The following is a 21,658-nucleotide window of genomic DNA, read 5'->3' as shown; positions in this document are numbered from 1 at the left end:
TCGGCTCTCTCTCCAGGGACACTTTCCGTACCCTGGAGGAACTTGCCAGCTTTTCCCCTACTCCTCCTCTTTCCCCGCCCCCACTCCATCCCCCAGCGCCGAAGCTGGAACCCCAAAGTGGAGAAGACCGGGGGAAGGGAGGGGGTTGGGGTTGCAGAGGGGTCGCTGGCGGGGAAGGCACCAGCCTTCGCCTTCACCCCATAAATCAGGCTGGAACAATCCTCTCCCGGAGCTGCGGACGGGGATTTTGGGATGCAAATGCGGTGGGAGAGAGACAGCGGCCGGTAGGGGGGTGGGGGTGGGGGGGGTTGAAGGAGTGGGCAGAGGGCTGCCCCGCCGCTAACAAAGCGGCCTTTATCGAATTATTCGACGAGTCAGCTCCTGAGCATCATTAGCATACGGCTTGGGGGTTGCCGGAGCTTCGCCCCTCGGTGAGGTCAAGTTCTTGATAATTTGATCACTTTTCACGGGCTCTGGCAGCTGCCTTTGTGTGCAGTTGGGGGGTCTGTGTGCAGCGTGAAGCGGAGCAGAACTGGCGAGGAGTACGCTCAATGGCTAGGGGCCGGGGCGGGGGCCTCCCTCCCGGACGGGCCGACCCTGCCCTGCATACAAACCAAGCGCCGGCGGCTGGGCGGGAGGGACCGTGCCCAACCCCGCGCCACCTCTGCACCAGCCCTGGCCAGGCCACTCCCGCCTGTGCCTCCCCAACTTCCCTGAGTGGTTAAGGTGCAGGCAGGCTCCCCGCGTCACTCCCTCCCAACCCGCGCGCCCCCCCCCCCCATAAGATGTATTACGATGTCTAGCAAATAAAAAAGCAATTGGGGGAAATCTGCATTCCGTTCCCATGGCAACCCAAGGCAGCACACCCGGGCACTCAGGCTCCCAGTCCCTCTTAGCTGGGTGTGGGGAGTGGGGCTGCCCCTGATCACTGCATGGGGATCTAGGTTCCACATAGCAAAATAGTGCTGGGGTCCCTCTTGAGGTTCTTACCTACCTCCAGATTACTGTCTTCGCTGACACCTCAGCTTGTCCCGAAGCTCAGGGCTCCTGGAAGCTTGGGGAACCACCTCGGCTCCTGGGGATGAGTGGCTGCGGAGCCAGCCCTGGATCCTACCTTGCTTCAGGGAAGAAAGGATCCAACGTAGGTTCAGCCTCCCTCATGGTCTGGAGGACTCTCTAGGTATGTGGGTGTGTGAATGCTGTGATAGGCAGGTTGGAGGGGACTTGAGCCACCACCCAGACATGACCTCCATCCCCTTGTCCGTATATATACCAGGAAATGTGTGGAAGCCTGCAATGACTCCTCCCGAGTCACAGAGCTCAGAAGTGCAGAGCTGGGCCCAGGTCACTTTACTCCCCATCTTGGCCCACTTCATTCCCCAGAGCCTCTTCCTCATTTATCAGGCCCATGTTCCCAGCTCCTACCCAGAACCTACCCAAGTCCCCTCGTAATAATAAAAATCTTTTTCCACTCTTATTCCTTCAAGCCTCACCCCCTGCCTTTTTATGGCCTTTGCATAACACAATTGTTTTGAAAATAGGTTAAATGTGTAAAAGGGGAAAATTCAAATAACGTGAAAGGGAAATCCATTGGTCCCGGGAGGAGGAGCTTCAAGGCTGAGGTGGATGGTGGAGGGGGACTGTCCACTGTACCACCTTTTGAATTTCAACCATGTGGATGTGTTAGCGATTAAAAATAAGAATGAAATAAGAAAACAAAAGAACAGACAGGAAAGTCAGTTGCTCTCCTTGGTCCCCAGTTCCCGTCCCCAGAGAAAATCACCAGGTAGAAGGTTTTCATGGACCCTGTGTGTCCCACCCCACCCCCCACTTTTAAAAGCCAGTCTCCCTTTTTCCTGTCAAGAGGCTGGGAAGGGTGGTGAGCATGATTCAGGATCCACCAGGCCACTGGCTGCACACCCAGGGCCGCCCCTCCTTTCCAAGCGCACCTGGGAGCCTACGCTCCGATCCTGACCTCATTTCGGAAGAAACCAGAGCAGCTCTTCCCACCCCTTCGCCCTGTGCTCCCTGCCTGCCTTGCTGGCCAGCTGGCCCTGGGCCCCAGGGCTTCCATCTTCCTTTCCCACCGTCCCCATCCCTTTGCTATTTTGCAAGAAGAGTCCTGCTAGTAGCCCAGTGGCTTTGCAGCCTCCCAGCTGTGTCTATGCAGTTCAAATGAGTTTTCTGTTTTTATTTTTAAACAGCAGGGTCCCAAACCGTCTGGGCAGTCCTGAAATCTGGGTCCGGGGGAGGAGGCGTCTGCGCAGGGGAGAATGCGGTTTTCTTTCCGTTTTCTACGAAAATCCGTTGATGCAAACCTCCCAGATCAGGGGAAGGATCGCGGCGATGGGGCTTCAGCGGGCAGAGTGCGCTGGAATCTTAAGTCTCCCGGACCCGCCCTACACCCACCAGAACCGGCCTTCAGAGAGAGGCCAACCCTTCCGATTTCGGCCTCCGGGTATGAGTGCCTTCCCCTAAAGAGCCATGTTCAAATCCCCTCTGGACACTTGAAGTCCCAGGAACAGGGTCAAAATCGGTGCCTTGCCCCATCAAACCTCTTCTGACTTGCCGGGCCTAAAGGAGCCGGCTGTGTCTTGGGCCATCTCAGCCCTTGTCCCCCTGTCCCAGGGAAGCCTTCCCCCCCTCCCCCCCCCCCGCCTTCTCTGGCCACTCGGCTCCCCATGTTTGGGCTTCGCTCTTGCAGCAAATCTGCACTACTTCCTCCCCACCCTGCCTCAATCCACAAAGGCCTTGGGGAACCTGAAAATTGAAGCTTCAGCTTGAAAGCCAGAATTGGTTGGGATCTCAAAGATGCTCGTCACCCAACCCCTTTCATTTGACAGCTAGAAATACCGAGCTCAATAAGGCCGCGTGGCTCGCCCAAGGTCGCACAGCAAGCCACTGGTGGGGTGGAGATCAGGACAGCCACCGTGGTGAGTGAGGCATCAGGGGCTTCCTTCTCACTGGTCCACGAATTCCCAACCCCGAACGCCTGACTGTAGAGGCCCGGCGAATGGACAGCTGGCATCACCGGGCGCCGCCGAAAGTCAGGCTGCGGCGCGACCCAGAGGCCTGATGAAGGCTGGCCAGGGAGCTCTCCGCGGCCGCGGTCTGCCCTCCCGGGAAATGGGACCAGAGCGCGGAGGGAGCGAGGCCAGGAGGCCTCCCAGGGCCCAGCCGCGACGCTGAAAAGCATGAAGGGTCGGAATTAGGCGCTCATTTAGCGAGCGTTACTAATCCGAAGTTACAGCGCTAATTCCCTGATCCGGCCGCTCCCACACGCAGCGCGGGGATTAGACGCGCGGCCGCCGCCCCGCCCCGCCCTCACACCCCGGATCGCGCCCGCCCCGCGCCCTCGGGTCCGCGGGCTCGGGGCTAATCCGCCGCGCCGCGCTCGCCCGGCCCGAACGTGCCGCGGGGCGGGCCCAGCCAGCTGGGGTGTGCCGGCCTGCGCGCCCGGGGCCGGGAGAGGCGGGGAGGGGGCAGCCCCGGCGGGATCGGTGCGCCCTCCGGGACCCTGGCGACGCGGCGCGGTCGGGAGAGCCGCCCGGATTGCTCCAACCCGGGTCTGCGCTCCCACGGCAGCGACCCCTTGGAGGCCGCGGCGCCATTTTAATAGCCTTCGTTTCCCCCTTGGCATCCCTCGCGCGCGCGTGTGTGTCGGGGGTGTCTCTGTCCCCCATCCCGCCTTGACTTTAGCCCCCTCGCCCACTCCCCACCCCCGTCAGCCTGGACGGAGTGACCAATCAGCTCTGGCCTAGGGTGGGATGCGCGTCACCATGGCGACGGCCGGGGCGCCCTGGCAGTGCGGCCCATCGCAGAGGGCGAGTCTTCACTACGCCTGGACGGGTGGGAAGGAGAGGAGGAGACGGGTGGAGGAAGGCCGTGGCACCTCCCCACGCCCAACCCATTCTGCCTAGGGTCAGTTCAGTTCGGGTCGGGCAGGGGGAGGATGGAGAATGCGGGCAGGGCCTTCGGAGAGCCCCGGGCTTGTCCCCGGAGTGCCCTTCCAGGAGTTTTCCCATTACCCCGAGGCCGTCCTCCCCTCCGTCTTTCTCCTCTTGGCCCAAAGGCCCATCTTGGTCTATCTCTCAACCTCTTCTATGTCTCCCTTCTTAAGACAGTGGTGTTCAGGAGCTCTCAGAGCTTTCCCCCAAATTGCCTTGCCCTTGAGTGCTATGATTTGGGGCAAGTCACTTCTCTCTGAGTCTTAGTGTTCTCCTCCATGAGATGGGCTGGTGTGCAGGCTCATCGTGGAAAGCATCGAATGCCCAGTGGGTGCTCTATCAAGGTTAGGGCTCCTTCTCCCTAAGCAGCGAGGGCAAGACTATTAAGGGCAGAACTCAGAACTTGGGGATGTCCTTTCTGTCTGGGGTCAGCCAAGTTTGGGTGTCTCATGGCTTCCTGGAGCCAGCTTTTCATCTCTCCTCCAGACAGCTGGGAATCGAGAAAAGGGGAGGGTGTTTAAAAATAGAGCCAGGGTGGGGGCTGTGGCTGGAACAAAACCTTGGTCAGTGGCTCTGAGAACGGGCCGCTGCAGCTCCTACAGCGCAGGCTCCTTCCTTCCAGGCGGGTCCGGCTTAAGCACCACTTTAAGTGGTCCCGGCATTCACTGGCCGGCCCCTCACCGCAGTTGAGCCGCAGGGGTTTGAAAAGAGGGCCAGGGCCTCAATGACAGGACCTTGGGCCAGGCTAATTGGTTTTGGTTCAAGGGGATACTGGATTTGTGAAAAGCTCCAAACTGCCTTTCCCACGCCAGAGCCAGGCCACGGCTTTAAGGAGAAGGGCTTGAGGAGCTTGGGGCCAGGCGAGAAAGCTGGGAGCCAGGTGCCTCCAGCTGATGATCGCTTCCTAAGGGCCAAGACATTCCTCTGCTTGGAGGGTGGGGAGTTGTTACAAGGCACTTCATGGGTGCAGGCAGGTTCTACTTACTCTCTCTCTCTCTCTCTCACTCTCTCTCTCTCTCTCTCACACACACACACAGGTGTGGTGTCCTCTTCACTGAGCCTTTGGCACACCCTAGTTGTGGAGTGGCCTCGCTTTTCCCCCACTGGAATCATCCAGTAATCGTCTAGCTAATAATTCTTGTCCCGGGAGCTGGACCAAACGTGGGCTTTTAGACTCTGGAAGAATCCTGGACTCTATCCTGAGGTGGACAGTGCAGTTGGTCTCAAGGTAGCTCACTTCTATCTCTCGAAATGTTCCTAAACCACCCTGGGCATTGGCAACAAGGTAGAGATGAGAAACAGGGGACCTCGAGGTACTTTTTATTTATTTATTTTAAAAGCAAGAGTCAACTCTTCCTTTACATTTAGAAATTTAGCACTACTTGTATTATGACAAGTCCTATCATTACTGTAGATAATATTCATGTAAATACTTTGGAGCATATATCTTGAGGCATGCCAAATATCTGTGTGTTTGGACCAAATGACTGCATGTTGCTGTCTATAATCTACCTATTCTTGTATATATAAGGTCTCCATAGCAAATCACACACTTATATGACCATCAGTTATATTAAGGATGGTGGTAGGGTTGAGGGGGAGCTATAAAAAAAGAAATCAGTCCCATTTAAAATGACGTTGCATTGACTGAGACCCGTTTTTCATGGTTCATTGTGTGTTGAAGGGAGCATTTCTAAGTGCTCACCAGCTAAAGAAACCCCCTACCTTTTTATTATCCTCCACATTTTTCACCATGTTTGCCCACTTGAGGCATATGATAAGTGGGAGAAAGGTACTTTGAAGAGATATAGAACTCTGTGTACCACGTTTTCCATTTTTATTTCAATTTTTAATTGCCCAGAGCCTAATTTCTTTGGGCCTCTGCTGATTTGCACATTTGAGATTCATGTGTAAATATGCACGTGGCATATGTGCACGCCTGGGCTTCCTTATCACAAAGTGTGCTCTCTCGGTGTTTAAATACACACAATCCACATCGACACATGATTATGGGCTTGCGTATTTGCCTCTTCTCTAGAATCAGGTTAATTTTCCCTTTGCTAATCCGCAAACCCATTAAGTTCCCCACCCCCCGCCCCCACAAAAAAATTGCAAACCCTACCACAGACCAGCGGCCTCACCCCACTTCTCCAGCAGGAAGCTCTCCAGGCGGGGTGCTGGAGTGAAGGTTCCTATTAGGCAGACTTCATTAATGTTACCAAATATACCCCAGCACATTTACTCGTCTACTATGAAGTATTATCATAAATAATTAAAATTAAACTGCACTTGTCAAAATAAATGAACAAAGTAAGAGTTAGTGATGTCTCTGCCTTGATTTGCTTGCCTTGGTGTGCTTATTCGCTAATTTGGAGAAAAGAAGAGAGAAAGAGGGAGAGAGAGGAGGGAAGAAAGAACAGACTGCCATGGGAAGGGGAGAGGGAGAAACGGAGGAAAAGCGCTGTAAGTCGTCTGCCCTTAGGTTTCCAGTCATTAGGGCACTCTGGGAGGCTGGAGTGCGGCCTCTAACGTCAGCTCATACTGAATATTGAGGTGTGGATGTGGAAGGAGGGATTTCTTTGTTTACTGAGGAATGGCCATGGGAAGGGGGGAGAGGATTGCCTTTGGGGATTAAGGAGTGGGCTTTGTTTTTATGAAGGGCCTTACTTCTTTTCTGAAGTTTTCTGCAGCTAATTGATTCAATTCAGACATTCCTCCTCCCTACCCGGCCAGCTAAGGCCGTGTGTTTGTGAGATGTGCACAGCCCCATTTCCCCATCTGCTCTGGCCCCTTTCTCCGCTGTGACCCTTGAAAAGGGTGTGAACCTTCACATCGGGGAGATCACAGGCTATGGATAAATCAGTGAAGGGCCGAGACCTTTGTATGTATATGTGTGTGATATAAGCCGCATACACAATATACACCTGCATCTATATTATTAGAAGTATAATTTATACATGGAAACAGACCATAGGTGTACAGTTGTATGGGTTCTGACAAGTGCATTTACACCCATGTAGCCAACCCTCAAGCCGGACAGCATTTCCCAAAAGCTTCCCTCCTGCCTCTTCTCAGGCAATCCCTGCTCACCTCCCTTCTGAGGTCTCTTAGTGTGGATTAGTTTGACCTATCTAGAGTTTCCCACACATGGAAATGTATGCTAGGACTCTTTTTTTTTTTCCCAAGGCTTTATTTCAAGTCTGGAGGGAGCACTGTCCTCAGAGGCCTGGCTGAGCGAGTGTCCAGGAGATTTTGTGTTTAGGGTCACATTGGACTTGGGCGCAACACTTTCCCCTCGGATGGGCCCAGAAGTCAGACATGTAATTAAATTTTTTTTGGGGGGGGTGGTGGAGCTGATTTGGGCTGGTCTTCTGCCAGGACAGCCCTGTTCTCACCCAAGGTCTGTTAATGAGCTGGGGACAGGTGAGCCTCACACATTCCAACTTGCCTCTCTTCAGTGGCATCCAGGAGTCTACGGAGAGCTATTAATGGAAGGTGCCGGCTTTGTGCTAATTAGAACTTCCTTTCAGCTTCCATCTGTACGGGCACTCCAACCCCTCAGTGGTCAGCCTCACCCGCCCCCCCCATCAGCTTGCAACCTAGTTTTCACCCCCCCCCATGAATTAGGGGGTGCTGTGAGTGGAGCTGCTCTCCTCTGTCTCTGGCCAAATCCTGGGGCTTTGTGTGTCGCAGGAACGTGCAGGGTGGCATTTCCTGAGTCTTCGCTGTCTTGTTAGGGTGGAGATGCTCGGCAAGTTGGGCAGGGACTTGGGCACCACAGCCATCCTTCTGGCTAGGCTGGTCTCACACCATCAATTTGGGTTTATTTTGAAAGGGACCTCTCCTCCTCTGCCCTTTGGAGAGTGTGGCTGCAGACCCTTGTGCCCTCTGTTACCTCTGTTCCTGGCATCTCCCAAGTCTTGGTTGTACCGCCCTGGGCTCAACCTTCAGCTGCCATCTGTGTCACCTCAGGCCGCCTGGGGGTGGGCCTGTTTCCTTGGCTCTCTTTTGAAAAAGCCCAAACTTGTGTTTTCTTAAAATTCATTTCACATCAGGCCCAATGGGCAATTTTTTTTTTTTTTAATGGAGGATGTCTCTTACGGAGGTTTCATTGAAAAAAAAAAGAAAGAAACATTAACGTCACATTAACGTCATTTAAAGAAAAAGCGCCTCTCAGCTTTGGAGGTTGGGGGAGTTACACGGCTTTCTGCCTGATTATCAGTCGGGATGAAATCCTTTGCAGGAAACCAGAGAGAGGGGCATTTCCTTGCAATGATCCTCTTTTTAGCTCCTGAATCCCCTCAGGTCTCCATTGGGGTTGTGTGTAAAAATATCATGCCCAACTTGCCCCTTCATCTCATTTTCTCCTGCGTGAATTATCCTTGTAATAATGCAGGTCACCCACTTCTTTGACTGTGTAAACTGGGATTTTAGAAATCAGGAGTGGATTATTGGCCAGCATGAGGCTTTGCCAGATTCCCCCCAAGGTTCTGGACCCAGGCTAAAGAGGGATGAAATGCCGCTGGGGTGCCCAGAGAGGCTGCAGGAATTCCTCTTTCACTGGTCATGGGGAAAGCAGGGGGACTGGCCTGTGGCCTTTTTGTGTCCCTAGGGGGGACAATTCCTGAGCTGAAGCACTAGAGTGGAAGACCCGGGACAATCCTAGACGGGGTTAATAAACCAGCAATCCAAATTCCAGAAGGGCAGCAGCTGGGGGGTGGGGGAGGATGCCCACACTTGTGAGGCAGGGTTTTTTTGGGGCATGCGTTTGCCATTGCAACTCGGTGTATCCTTGACAAGTCACATCACCTCTCTAGACTTGTGTTCCCCACCCCCCATCTGTGAAATGGAGGTAACATAAGTAACTACACCTCCAGGGATCGTGTGAGAATTGAGTAAAATATACAAATGAAGTGCCTGGCATACAGTGCGTGCTGAGCAAATGGTAGCTCTTTCTCCATGCTGGGGCAAGGGGTGCATATGGATGTCTGGATACGAGGTTAAAATCACCTGCTGGGGAGAGTGAAAGCACCAATAAATGGCCAGAGTTTCATGGAAGAACTGACCAGCTGCCTTCTTTCCCCAGTGCCTGCCATACCCACCAGGCCTGGAACTGGGAGACAAATTAGGACACCAAAGAGCACCCCGTTGGGAGGGAGGGTCGGGCGGATGTAAAGTTCCCGGCTTCGCTGGCTGGGGAGGTGCACCTGCAAGTGTCCTTAGAGACTTGAGAGGAGCGGGATCCAGATTAACTTGCGAGGCCAAGAGGGCACCGCCAGGAGGTCCACCGTAACTCGGGTTCCGGATTTCTAACAGTTGGGCTTCCGGAAACCGGCCCGGGGTCCTGGTTCGGGCAGGTTCCCAGTGTCAGGACTCAGGAGCAACGCTGTCGGGGAAGCCAGGGTTGTCCTGGGGCGGCGGCTGGCGGGCTCTCCGCGATGTGCTTGGCCTTAGGTGCACGGAGGTGTCCCACCTCTCGGGTGGCGGGCTGCCTGGCCGGCTGGAGGGTAAGGAGCTCAGGGCCGGGACGGACCCCCGCTTAGCCAGTACGGGGTTTCCCTCCCGCGCCCCGGGCGAGCGAGTCTGAGGCACGGAGTGCGCCCAGCAGCCGCCCCGGGCTGTGGTCGTGCCCTGGAGGACGCGTGTGCCCTACTCCCACCTTCGAGGGGACCGCAGCGCGCTTCTAGGCGGGCGTGGGGGGCGCCTGATGTCTCCTTTCTGTTTTACAGCTACTCCCCTGCAGGCGCCTCCCTCCTCGGCGCCCTCTTCTCAGGCACGAACTCGGAGGGCGCGCGGGTGCAAAGGTGAGTGGCCAGAGCCCCGGCGTGGGAGAGGAGCTGTCTGCCTGCACCCTCACTCCGCCCGGGGTGCAGAGCGGGCTCGAGGGCCGGCGGTCCGGAGGTTGGGAGATTCCACGATCAGGTCGGTGGAGCGTCTGTGTTTTTACCTGGGTCACCAAAAAGGCAACCCCTCCTTCCTAGGCCCGGATCCGGTGTCATCCCCCTCCGCGTCCCTTCCCCGGGGGAGGTGGACACTGGCGTTAACCGCACAGCCACGGGCACGCTGTGCTCTGGGATACAGTCCAGCGGAGCACGGCGTGGGGCTCCCCGTGGGCGCCCGGCACCGGCGGCCCTGAGTGCGGGCTCCGACGCGGCCTCCTGGACACCCGGGCTCTCCCCGTCGGCGTTCCGCGGGAGTCCGAGGCGCTCGGGCCGGGAGCCTGAGCCCTCCACCGAGGGTGGCGCGGGGGCCTCCCTCCGGGCCCTCAGCGGCCGGGCCGCACCCGCACCCTCCCGGCCGCAGAGAGTGGGCTGACCGGCGCCGACAGGGGGCCGCGTACGCCGGGACGCCGCCTGGGCCCCGCGGCCTTCGGGCCCCGCGGTGCCGCCGGCCACGGAGCGCGGGCGCGGGGGGGCGGGGGCGCGCGCACACCGGACCCCGGGGCCCGGCGGGCAGGCGGGCAGGGCGCCGCGGGGCCGGGAGGCCATTTTGAGAGCGCGAGGAGCCGCTGCAAGATGGCTGCGTGGGCACGAGGTAGGTCGCGGCGCGGCCCACAGCAGCGGAACGCGCGTCGAGCGCGCCCTCCCGCCCATCGCCGCCGCCGCGCTCCGGGCGCTAATGACGGCGGCCGGCCGGGCCCGCGAACGGCCGCCGGGCCCTCCGTCGCGGCGGCTGCGCCCCGGGGCCGCTGCGTGCGCTCCCGCCCGAGCCGCGGAGGAAGACGCGTGCGGCCCGTGGCCTCCTCGCCCGGCCGCGCGCTCCGGGCTGGGGCGGAACGGTGGCGCGGGTCGGAGCCTGGGACCGCGGGGGCTCCGCGCTCTTTCATTCTTTCCGAGGAATGTCAAGCGCATGGCCGACGCCCGCTTGCCCCCCCCCCCCCGCCCCGACACCGCGAGGTCCGAGCGGCGAGCAGGCCCAGGCCGCCCTGCCCGGGACCTGGTGTGGCCCGGGGCTCGCGGCGGAGGACGGCCCGGAGGCTCCGTTCGCATCCCCCCCCCCCCCCCGACCCCGACCCCGACCCCGACCCCGACCCCGGCGCTGCTGCGGGCGCGCGGGCGCAGCACCTCGGAGCTGGGAGCTCGTGCCCCGACCGGGCCGCGGCCCTAGGTCAGAGCAGTGGCTCCCCAGCGGCCCCCTTTCAACCGGGTGAATAATTTAAGCGCATTTGCCGGTGTGGTTTGTTTTGTTTTGTTTTGTTTTTTGTTTTTTTGTAACTGCCCCAGTTGATCGCCCGCCGCCCTAAGGCAGGTCCCACGCATATGCATTTGTGCAGAGTGACTAAGAAACTCCAGTTTGTTCGTTTGTGTTTATTGAGTCTCGCTTTGTACCTAGCCTGGTACAAAGCACTTCTCATGCATTTGGGCCTCAGCTTGACAGGTAGGGTGGTGGTGATTCCCTCTTTGTGACTTTAGCTGTAGCTAAGATGTGGCAGAGTCAGGATGTGGAGTCAGGGTTTGTGCCCCAAAGCCTTGAGTTCTTAACCACGGGCTCTGCACGGGCATGCATACACACAAACACACAGAGTCATCACCATTGTGACCATATCCAAGCCTGTCCTGAATCCAAGCCGCCATGTCCACACAGCCCCACCTCACATATGAGAGCTCTCCTGTCATACTCCGCTTACCCCCAATCTCCTGGCCTAAAGCCCTGGCCTAAAATAAATGTTGTTTTTAATATTGTGGTTGTTCTGAGCCCCCTGGCAGCCAAGACAAAGAAGAAAATGGGACGATTTATAACCTTGTTCAAGAAAGAAAGAGAGAGAGAGAGAGAAAGAAAGAAAGAAGAAAGCTCATCAGGGTTTTTAGAGATATGAACATTTCTTCCTCTGTAAGATTTATAGAAAATTTAAAGCTTGGTCATTATGTAGGTCAACTGCTCATGTCACAGATGAGGAACCAGGCCCAGAGAAGTTAAGTGATTTTCCCCAAGGTCATAAAGTGGCTAGAAGAACAAGAACTGGGATCCAGTCCGATTGATTCCTAGTCAATTTCCCATCCTCTCATGAGCAGGTTTTAGTGGGTTTCTCAACAGTGAAATAGTTTAGTTCTGTTTGGTGACCCCTCCGTCCTCTACTATAAGCTCTTCAGACCTGAGTGGCTGTCTTGTTCCTTTTTTAGCCCTCAGTTCCCAGTGCTGGGCTGAGCTCATCATATCCACATATCTGCAAATATCCCATAAATGAATGTGTGGTTCTCAAAGGCTAAGCCTCTGGTTCTTGGATATGGCGTGGTGGTGGAGGGAGAGGTTCTAACTTGAGTTTTTTTAAAGGACTTGGTTTTTTTGAATGTTGCATTTCTGAGCCCATAAATTCCTTAGACCTCTTTCTTTTAGCAAATGGTGTGAGCTGGGCACTTCCCCTTTGGGCAGTGGTCTGGCTCCTAACTGCCCTATCACACTGTTGGGTCTTGTGGGAAGGAATCCTTTCTCTCTTGAAGGACTATGCTATCAACGAGGCCTGCAAGTCCCTTTAGGTGAACCAGGAGGGTTTCCTGATGACACTAGCACAGTCACCATGAGACCTGGTGGACCCATTCTTTTGTCTTGGGGTGGAGAGCCAGCCTTTCTGGGCCACGTGCAAATAGCAGAATGGTTCCTGTGGCTTACGTACAAAGAGCAGAATGTAGCTCATCAGATCCCCAGAATTTATACAGATTAGTCAATTTCCATGACTCCCAAAAGGTAGCCTTTGAACCCTGGTATGATAACTGTAGGCGCTAAATAAATTTAGTGAGCCTCCCACAGACAGATTCTCTGGAAATTTGTACCAGAAAGTTGTCATCCTTGGGCGTGGGGGGGAAGGGGTCTCCTTCTTGGTGAGGAGCCCCTATTGGCCGAAACGCCACAACAAATCCTGGCCAAATCCTGACCATCATCTTTGGGCTGGCTCTTGATAGGCAAAGTGGGGTGGAGAGCTGAGGCCAGTTTATAGCAAAAGCCCCAGCTGTGGAAGAAAACCAGGGTTCAGCTCCCCAGATTAGTTACTGTCTACAAGGATTAAAGGCCCCAAATAATGGCTGGCCTCTCCCCTCCTCTGTGCCAAGGGAAGACATGTAAATACAGCCACACGCAAGCTTAGGCAGTAGATGTGTATAAATCGAATTTAGCAAATCAGATCATGGTTTAAATGCACTATTTAAAGCAGTCCTGCAGTGAAGCCTTTTACAAAGGGAATAATCATTTTGTGATGCTAATCATCAGCCTCCAATTTATCTCCTTTGTAAGTTCAGATGTTGGTGCACTGGGTGTTCTGAAATTGGGGCGCTCTTGTGTAGGGCTCGGGTGGTGGCTGTCTGCCTTCTTTTTTTGACCTCTCATTTTAAATGGGTGCATGTCCTCGTTCCCACTGGGGGCCTCAGGATGCTTGTCACTTAGCCTGATAGTTCTCATCCATCCCGTTCATCTTTTTATAATCTGATAGAGCCTACCCTTCAGCTGCTCCCGGCCCCCTTTCTGAGATTTGCGCCCTTCCTGGGGGGAGACAGAGGCCCTGCTGTTCTCAGGGCATTAGAACCAACTCCTTCTCTGATCTGAACCTTCTTTTGTTTCTCTGAGCTTCTGGTACCTCTGGTGCTGTTCATAAAGACGATCTTAGAGTCCACTAGATACACAGCAGCCCCTGAATTTAGTAGGTGAATGAAATGCAGGCGCCCACTTGCTGAATAGGCACTGTCCGAAATACTCTCCCCATTCACAGCAAAATAACTGAGGCCTGGATGTTAAAGTGACTTTTCCCACAAGTTAAAATCGGGACTCAAAGGAGAACCTGTCTCCTAATTGCTATAAAAGTGTTTTATACACTAAGCCGTAGTGCCTTTCTTTGGAGAGAAAATATAATAAGAGACCATCTGGGTGGGAGGAAAGAATGAAGGGAAAGAGATGGATCAGAGTGGAATAAAGGCAGTGGGCAGGAAGCTGGGGGGCCGCGAGGAGCCTGACCTTGCTTAGCTCACAGGCCCTGATATAGTGTCTTTGTTAATGCTGCCACGATCCGCGCGTTCCTCGGTAATTATGACTGTGTGTTGGCATGGCGACTCAGAGTAAGAAGACTAGAAGCACGGGGTAAATGCACGACTTGTTCTTGCCTTCTAAAGCAGAGAGGAGCTTTTGTGGGTAGTTCCTCCAGGGAGACGTGGTAGAAAATTCACCAGCCCCAGGGCTGGAGCGTGGGTATTTGCAACCCGAAGAAGCCGGGTGGCCCTGATCGGGGGTGGCACACCCAGAGGGCCTCATCCAGACCTGCCTCCAGTGCAGAGGTCATGCAGAACCTCCCTCCTGTGCCTTTCTGTTGGTCTTTGTTCCCGAGCCTGTGATGTCAAGTACACCCATGTCTTCTCCCCTCCAGGTTGTCTGTTTCACACAGGTTTATGTTGCCGTCCCCCTGCACTGGATTTATGGTAAACTCATCTATCTCGTAGGCGAGTGTGAATCGGGAGGCCGAAAGGACGGGCTGATGGGCCCAGCTGTAGGGATGGAGTTTGAGGCTTCCCTTCCTACCGGGCCGCCCACTCCTTAGAGATCCTTGGGCCCCCTCCTCATCCTAAAGCCGGGGAAGTTGCTGGAGTCAAGAGCTGCGCTGTCCAGGATGCTAACCATTATTGATCTCATGAGATGCGGTGAGCGCAACATGCTGAAATGATGATACTGGGTTAAACAGAATATAGTATTAAAATTAGTTTTACCTGTTTCTTCTTACTTTTTAATGTGGCTTCTAGGAAATTTGAAATGATAGGTGCCACTCCTATTTTATTGGCCTGGACTAGAGAATTAAGATCCCTTCCAGCCCTAATGTTCAGTAACTAATCCTGGTCTATCCCTGGAAGGTCCCTGGCCACAGAGAGCTCTGTGTATAGAAGGCCATGGAAATGCCAGGCTGGAGGCCACTAGAGAGGCTAGGTATTATGGAGCTTTTAGGGGTTCTAGTACAGCTCCTTAAGTTACCCCACAGTCCTTGGAGGCAAAAGGTCTGAATCTAGAGGCAGCATTGTTTTTCAGAGTCTAGGGTCGGGGGAAGAGAGCCAATGGGTAACCCCAGGAATCTTTGGATGGAGGTTTAGCAGTGCCCCATGGAGTTTGTATGGGCATAGGTATGGGTGACAGGAGGGTTGTCGTGGGGGTGGACCACCTCCCCAGGCCCCTATCCCTGTCCTCGCAGTGATTTCATAGTCTCCCAGGTGTGTGGAAACCACAGGGCATGGGAGGGCAACTGTGCATCCCAAGTTCATGCCAAACCCGCTTTAAGCAGGTTTCCTTTGGCCCCAGCACTCTTCGTTGCCCCTCTCCTTGCTGCCCCTCCTCCCCTCAGCCTGTGCTGCTCTCTGGGAGCTGAAGCCTCTGGGATGCGCCTTGGCTCAGAGCCAGCGTCTTCTTCGAGAGGCCTCCTGCCCTGGCGTCCTGCCAAGCCTTGGGTCTTCAGAGAGATTTTCTGGGGAGGTGCTGGGCTCACCCTGCTGTCAGAGAGCAGAGGGGCCCTCTCACCTCAGAGGACTCCTGGCTGTGGGTCCAGCCTTGCTTCCAGTCCCCTTCCCTTCTCAGGAACTCCAGTTTCCTGCCCCGGAAACCCAGGACTCCGTTAATGGTCTCCCAGCCCTCAGTAAGCCTTGGGTTTATGAAAAGACAGCTCCTCACATGAGCCCGGGAGGTGAGGAATGGGCAGCCAGGAAATCATAATGAGTCATGATAATGGTGACAGGAACCATTTATTGAGCACTTATGCTGTGCCAAGTTCTGTGCTAACACTCTGCGTACTTCGTCTTCTTTAAGGCCTGTCTCTTGGGGAGCAGAAAGAGAGGTGAAGGTAATCTAGGGTCTGCCCTTCTTCTCTAAGCCAGATGTCATGGGCTGATTGCATGAGGTATGTCTCAGAAGCTACAACCCTTGAGTCGGTGGTAGTCTGAGTCCCCCATGGGTCCTCATCTCCCAAGGAGTCTGCCTGGGCTTTGGGGAGCAGCCTGAGCTTATTTTGGTGGCTAGAGGGTGGCTCTATAGTGTGTCCTGCTTTGGGCTGACAATGCACCTGGAGAGACAGGAAGCAGGTAGCGGGTAGGAAGGCTCAGTGCTGGGCCCCCGGGAGCCTTGGTAAGGCGCTACGAGGGGTGAGAAGGGTCCCACCCAATCCTGGCTTTTGTCAGTGTGAACTGTAGCCTGGCTGTGCCTCAGTCTGGAAAATCAGGGGTTGGCCAAAGTCTGCCAGTCTGCCCATGTTGCCAAGGATTGTACCCATCCCGGGCAAGGTTGAGCCTCTGCTTTCGAGAATGTTACATCCCCCTGAGGTAGCACTGAGTCTTCTGGAGGAGGGAAAGGGATCCACATCCTCTGTCTAGTCTTATCTGGTCCTTAAACAGAGAATGCTAGACCTTCTTCCTATCCCCCGAGTTTGGTGGCACGGGCTGGGAGAGGTGGGAGATGCCTCCAAGGGCATGTCATTTCCCTGGGGAGCGCTAGGGAGAGGTGCAGTAAGGAGAAGAAGGGCTCGGGTTTACAGCCACCCCTTCCCGTTGGGCCTGCAGCCTCCTTTACCCCATTTTTAGCTGTTTCTAGCCCATTGTTCTCTCTTCTGTTATCAGATTGCAGGCTTCAAGATCACGGTGGTGGGAAGCAGAGCGTGCAGCCCAGTGGGCATCAGGGGTCTGTCTGATCTAGTTCAGGCCCTTTCAGGCACATGGTTTCCCTTCTCTCTGAGCCAGTTTTCTCATCTATAAAATCAGGGATAGTAATACTGAGCTTGTGGCACTCGAGAAATGTCAGTTTGCGTCCCCCATCTGCCGCTGTTATAGGATGGGTGTGAATGTACTGGGGGGCGGGGGTGGGCTGAGCATGCATGAGCCAGCAAGGCTGTGACGTATGTGACCATCTAACTGGTGGGCTGCACATCAGTGACGAGTGGAGGCGCAGGGAAAGCAGCCAGTGAGGGATCGGGCTCAGCTCTCGGTCAGTCACTAGAATAAGTCAGGGCGATTACCGACCATGCATAAGCTCCAAGCTCCGGTACCGAGAGATCCCCAGGAGAACCCCTGACCTGCTCCCTGACCCCTCCGAGCAAAAGCCAGCCTAATAAGGCACACATTCAAGGGGTGATAGCTTGACTCAGACTTTGGGAGTTAAGAGAGGAGGAATTCATTTGGAGTGGAGTCATCAGAGAAGGCTCACTGGACCCAAACAGGTCTCCTAGGCTGAGTGGGGGAAGGAGACTCCCCCACAAAAGTTTGGAGGTGGGGATGGAGCAGCAGGGTAGACTCCTGCAGGACTGGACCAGAAATCAGGTCAGATGTGGAGGGCAGACTAAGGGAGCTGGTCTCATCACGACGTGCAAGGTCAGTGTGGGAGGGCTGCCAGGCTAGCCCGAGCTGAGCAGGTACACCTGCCCTGGCCTTTCTCACCTCTGATGGCTCTTGGCCTGGACTTTAGCACCTCCAGGACTATGCCCTGAAGCCATAAGTCAGTTTGCAAGGGAGCCATGGAGCTCAGGAATTGGAAGTCTTCCCGGGCCGGACTGTATTTTTTCCATTGCCTTCATTTATCCATTCAACATTTATTGACCAAGCACTATGTGTCAGGCTCTGGGCAATGCCTTGGGGATACAGAGAAGCAAACCACAGCCCCTTGCTCGGCACTTCAAACTCGTGTAATACAGAACTTCATCCATCCGTCCAGGATGGGAAGGCCAGGCTGGGGGAAGGGGTGCTGGATAAATGGGCCCTGGAGGTATGACCGTTCTCACCAGGTGGCAGCTTCCTGGCCTCTCTGCCCTTCTCCGTGGCCCCAAGAGCCTGGGAGAGCAGGGTCAGAGGCCATTTCATGCATTGCCTATGGTGACCTTAAGTTGCCATTTAGCCTGGGCTAGAGCTTTAATTTTCCAGATTCCATTGGTTCTATATAGAAACTGTGAGATCTCAATTGCCTTTTCTTCACTGAAGAAACAACTTTGATCTTAGGAATCAGTATAGCAGTAACCTATTGAGATTTCCATGTGAGACTGGTAAGGAACATCTTAAATGCAATCAAATAATAAATTACATCTGGGTGAATTCACATACAGAAGGTTTCTCCTCCTTGGAAGAAATCAGATCCTGTTTGGGGCATCCAAGCCAGGATCCTCTCCTGGTTCTGCTCAGACTGGATCCTGAGTAGAGTGGTTGGCAGGTAAGCCTGCATGTGGCAACACTGGGCACCCAGCTGCCTCCTCTCAACACATCTGGAGTTTGGAAGAGTCATTCATGTAGCCCCTAGGCTGGGGCCCGCCCTGCAAATGAATCCGCCCAGTCCTAAAGCCCAGACAGCAGCCTCTGCCGTTCCGTCTCTTGCCCCCAGGAGCAGGAAGGCTAAACAGATTTTATTTTATTTTTTATTTTTATTTTTTTTATTTTTTTAAAAGATTTTATTTATTTATTTGAGAGAGAGAATAAGATACAGTATGAGAGGGGGGAGGGTCAGAGGGAGAAGCAGACTCCCCGCTGAGCGGGGAGCCTGATGCGGGACTCGATCCCGAGACTCCAGGATCATGACCTGAGCCGAAGGCAGTCGATTAACCGACTGAGCCACCCAGGCGCCCTAAACAGATTTTATTTTATTATTACTATCACTTTAGTGGTTTTCTTGTTGAAGTCAGTGTGTGTGTGTGTGTGTGTGTGTTTGTGTGTGTGTGTGTGTGTGTGTTTAAAAAGATAAAACTCTAGAACTTACGTGGTATTTTTGGTTAAAGTACTTGTCAAAGATGTAGGAGGGACCGTCTTCATGGAAGGTCATTCCAGGTCTTCGAATGGAGCCCCAGGTCCTTGGCCACTAGAAGACTGTCCGAGGAAGTATCTTCCCTCAGCTTCTGTGTGGACCAGCCGACTGCTGCTGGTGGGCAGGATGAGCATACGTGAAGCAGGCTTTCCTCGGTGGGCAAGTAAGAAGCAGGTAGTGAGATACAGAGCAGTTCTTTTTTCTTTTTTTTTTTTAAGATTTTATTTATTTGACAGAGAGAGACACAGTGAGAGAGGGAACACAAGCGGGGGAGTGGGAGAGGGAGAAGCAGGCCTCCCGCCGAGCAGGGAGCCCGATCCAGGCCTCAATCCCAGGACCCTGGGACCATGACCTGAGCCGAAGGCAGACACCTAATGACTGAGCCACCCAGGCGCCCCTACAGAGCAGTTCTTGACTCTGCTTTCAAAACCTTCCACCTTTCCTCCCCTGGGAACCCAGAGAAGTCCGAGAGAGTAATTTCCCAGGAAGATGCACTGAGCGACAAGACATGGTTATCCAGATGCTGGCAAGGAGTGGGCCTTCCCTACGCCTGGCGGCCTCCGTGCCCTCCTGGCTTCCCTTATGTGGCTCTTTGCGAGGTAGTCTGAACGAATGTCATACGCACAGAGACTGGCCTTGGGTTTCTTTTTGGTAGCCAGCTGACAGCAAGTGTTTAGTGATGAAGCTTCCAGGTTGACCTTTCCTCCAGGACAGAGTGCGTGCGTGGACGCCCATGCTAGCCCCTGACACTGCTCTAGAGGAGAAGCCAAGGAGCACAGTGGTCCCGTTTCCTTTCATGTTCCTTCTGTCCCCTCCAGGACACATTCCAGAACCTGAAGGCAGGGAAAGGAGAAGCAGGAGCCCTGGAGGAAGAGTTGGAAGGTGCGTCCTGGCCTGACGCAGGCCGCAGGCTGTGCGCATGCGCGCGGGTCCCCAGTTCGTTCCCGTGGCTGCTCCAGAGTCTCTACACGACATAGTTATGCGGCTGTAGGCGGTTGGTCCGAGGTTGATTTGGCTCTTGGGTTACTATTGTTTTCTTCTTCTTCAGGAATAAAATAACCCAGTTTGGGGAGGAAATAAAAAGGGAAAACACCCCCGATGGTTCTTGGAACCAGCTGCCTATGAGGTTGACCTATATGAAATTTCTTTTTTATAGATCTAAACCCATCAAATATTGGTAGTTTCATATGGTTCGACCTAATCCATTTCCACGCCTCTGGGCCAGTGGAGAGGGAGTCCCTGCTTCTCCTTTATCCTTAGAAGCACGTTTTGAAGGGTCTCTGAGATGTAAACCATTTGTGTTCCTCTTTACCCTATATCCCCTGCTCACTACTTTAACTGAAGGAAGAAATCACCCCAACCTGTGGATTCTGCTGCAAGGGAAAAGGACGCCAGCCAGGCTCCCCTCTTCCCCTGGCTTTAAAACACACCATCTTGAGATGCAGGGTAATTAATAATGACTTTAAATAGTATTAAAGAAAATAATTCTTCAGGGCAGTTCAGACAACCCTGACTAAGGGCTGAGACCAATTCCAAACTTTTCTGTCTCAAGAGGCATCTGCCTCCACCTGGATGCTTGGAATGGCGTTTTACTCCACCTCCCGTGTAGCCAGCGGTCCTGGGGGACGGAACGAGGGAGGAGGTGGGCAGAAGCTAGCTTGCAGCCCCTCCACAACCTTTCAGCCACCCTGGTGCTGGGCGAGCAGCACTGTGGGCTTGTGACTGAATGCGCTCCGGTCCTGCATTCATTACGCTATTGTCAGTGTGTGTGTCTGGGGCTGCCTCTGGGTGTGTGTGTTTCTTTTTGTGTCTGCGTGTCAGTGTCAGGCTGTGTGTGTCTGTTTACATCGGCCTGTCTGGGCCGCTCAGTGCGACAAGGAGCTGGGGGGTGTTGGTAGGAGGGAGGGCATTTCAAAGCCCCAGATCTACCCCCTCAGGGATCTCGGGAGATTTATATAGATGTGTGTATGTATGTACACACACGCGCGCGCGCATGGATATGTCGCGTGTGTGTTTGTGTGTGTGTGTGTGGGGGGGTTTCTTAATGGTGCTCATTGTGTGAGGCTGCCTGTGAGTGTCCGACCAGGTGTGGTGTGAGCAGCCGCTGGGCTGGGTGAGCCCCATCTGCGTGAGCTCACAGACTTGCCCGCCCGCCCGCCGTCCGTGGGGAGCCTGTCCCTTTGCAGCTCACGGTCTCCTCTCTAATTTATTAGCTGGGAAGGAGGAGAAAATGAAACGTTGCCTGAAGACAATGGCCGAGACAGCAGGTCCCAGCCTGCAGAGCCGCCAGCACCTCTCCCCCCAGCCCTGCCTCGGCCTCTGCAGTGAGGATCTGTGTGTTCCACTGCTCGGTCTGCAGTCAGAAAGGAAAAGAACCCCCAAGCCAGTCTATAAAAAAGCGTGTCTGGCCATGGACATGCAGGGGTAGCTGCAGACTGCCGAAGGTGGAGGTTCGAGCCCGGCTTGGCTGACTGCTGGCCCCTTATCCACTCTGGGGCCCCCACCTCGGAGCCCCGGGACTTCTCCCCAGCTGCCATCCAGGTGGGGGGAGGGGAGAGGGGCCCAAGCAGCTGCAGGGGCTGTGTTAGTAAACACTTTCCTGAGTTCCCATTTTCTTCACCCCCCTACCCTTCTCCTCTCCCAATGCCCCTTTACACCCCCCCACCCCCCCACCCCAGCATCCCCTTTTCTGTGGCCTGCACAATGAGCTCATTGTCCTGGGTGTGATTTGAATAAGGGATCGGCGGGCCCGTTCCCAGCATTGTCCGAGGGGCTGGGAAAAACCCCAGCGCAGGCAGGAGGACCAGGCCAGACAGAGACAGATGCCTAAATTAGCAACAAAGCTTTGTGCACGTCCCCCGGACAAGGGCTCGCCTTGTTTGCGTGGACTCGAGGGTGTGGAGCTGGCCGGCTGCTCGCATGTCTCCCCATGTTAATTAGTTTTGCATGCATGTCTGAGAAGGTGCCAGGGGAGATGTGTTTGC

The 21,658-nt window shown here is 54.7% G+C and overlaps 1 long non-coding RNA gene across 1 annotated transcript in view; it reads left to right on the top strand.

Moving 5' to 3' along the window:
- The window catches only part of LOC118523140 (uncharacterized), a 34,739-nt gene that overhangs the window by 6,727 nt on the left and 6,354 nt on the right, over positions 1–21,658 (top strand). The window contains exon 2 of the long non-coding RNA XR_004910963.2: positions 9,677–9,751. This is a non-coding gene — a long non-coding RNA (uncharacterized LOC118523140). The remainder of the gene's footprint in view (positions 1–9,676; positions 9,752–21,658) is intronic.

The sequence above is a fragment of the Halichoerus grypus genome, chromosome 8 (assembly GCF_964656455.1).
Source record: "Halichoerus grypus chromosome 8, mHalGry1.hap1.1, whole genome shotgun sequence".
NCBI lineage: Eukaryota > Metazoa > Chordata > Mammalia > Carnivora > Phocidae > Halichoerus > Halichoerus grypus.
The sequence above is the reverse complement of the archived record's forward strand: the minus strand, read 5'-3'. Positions and strand labels throughout refer to the sequence as shown.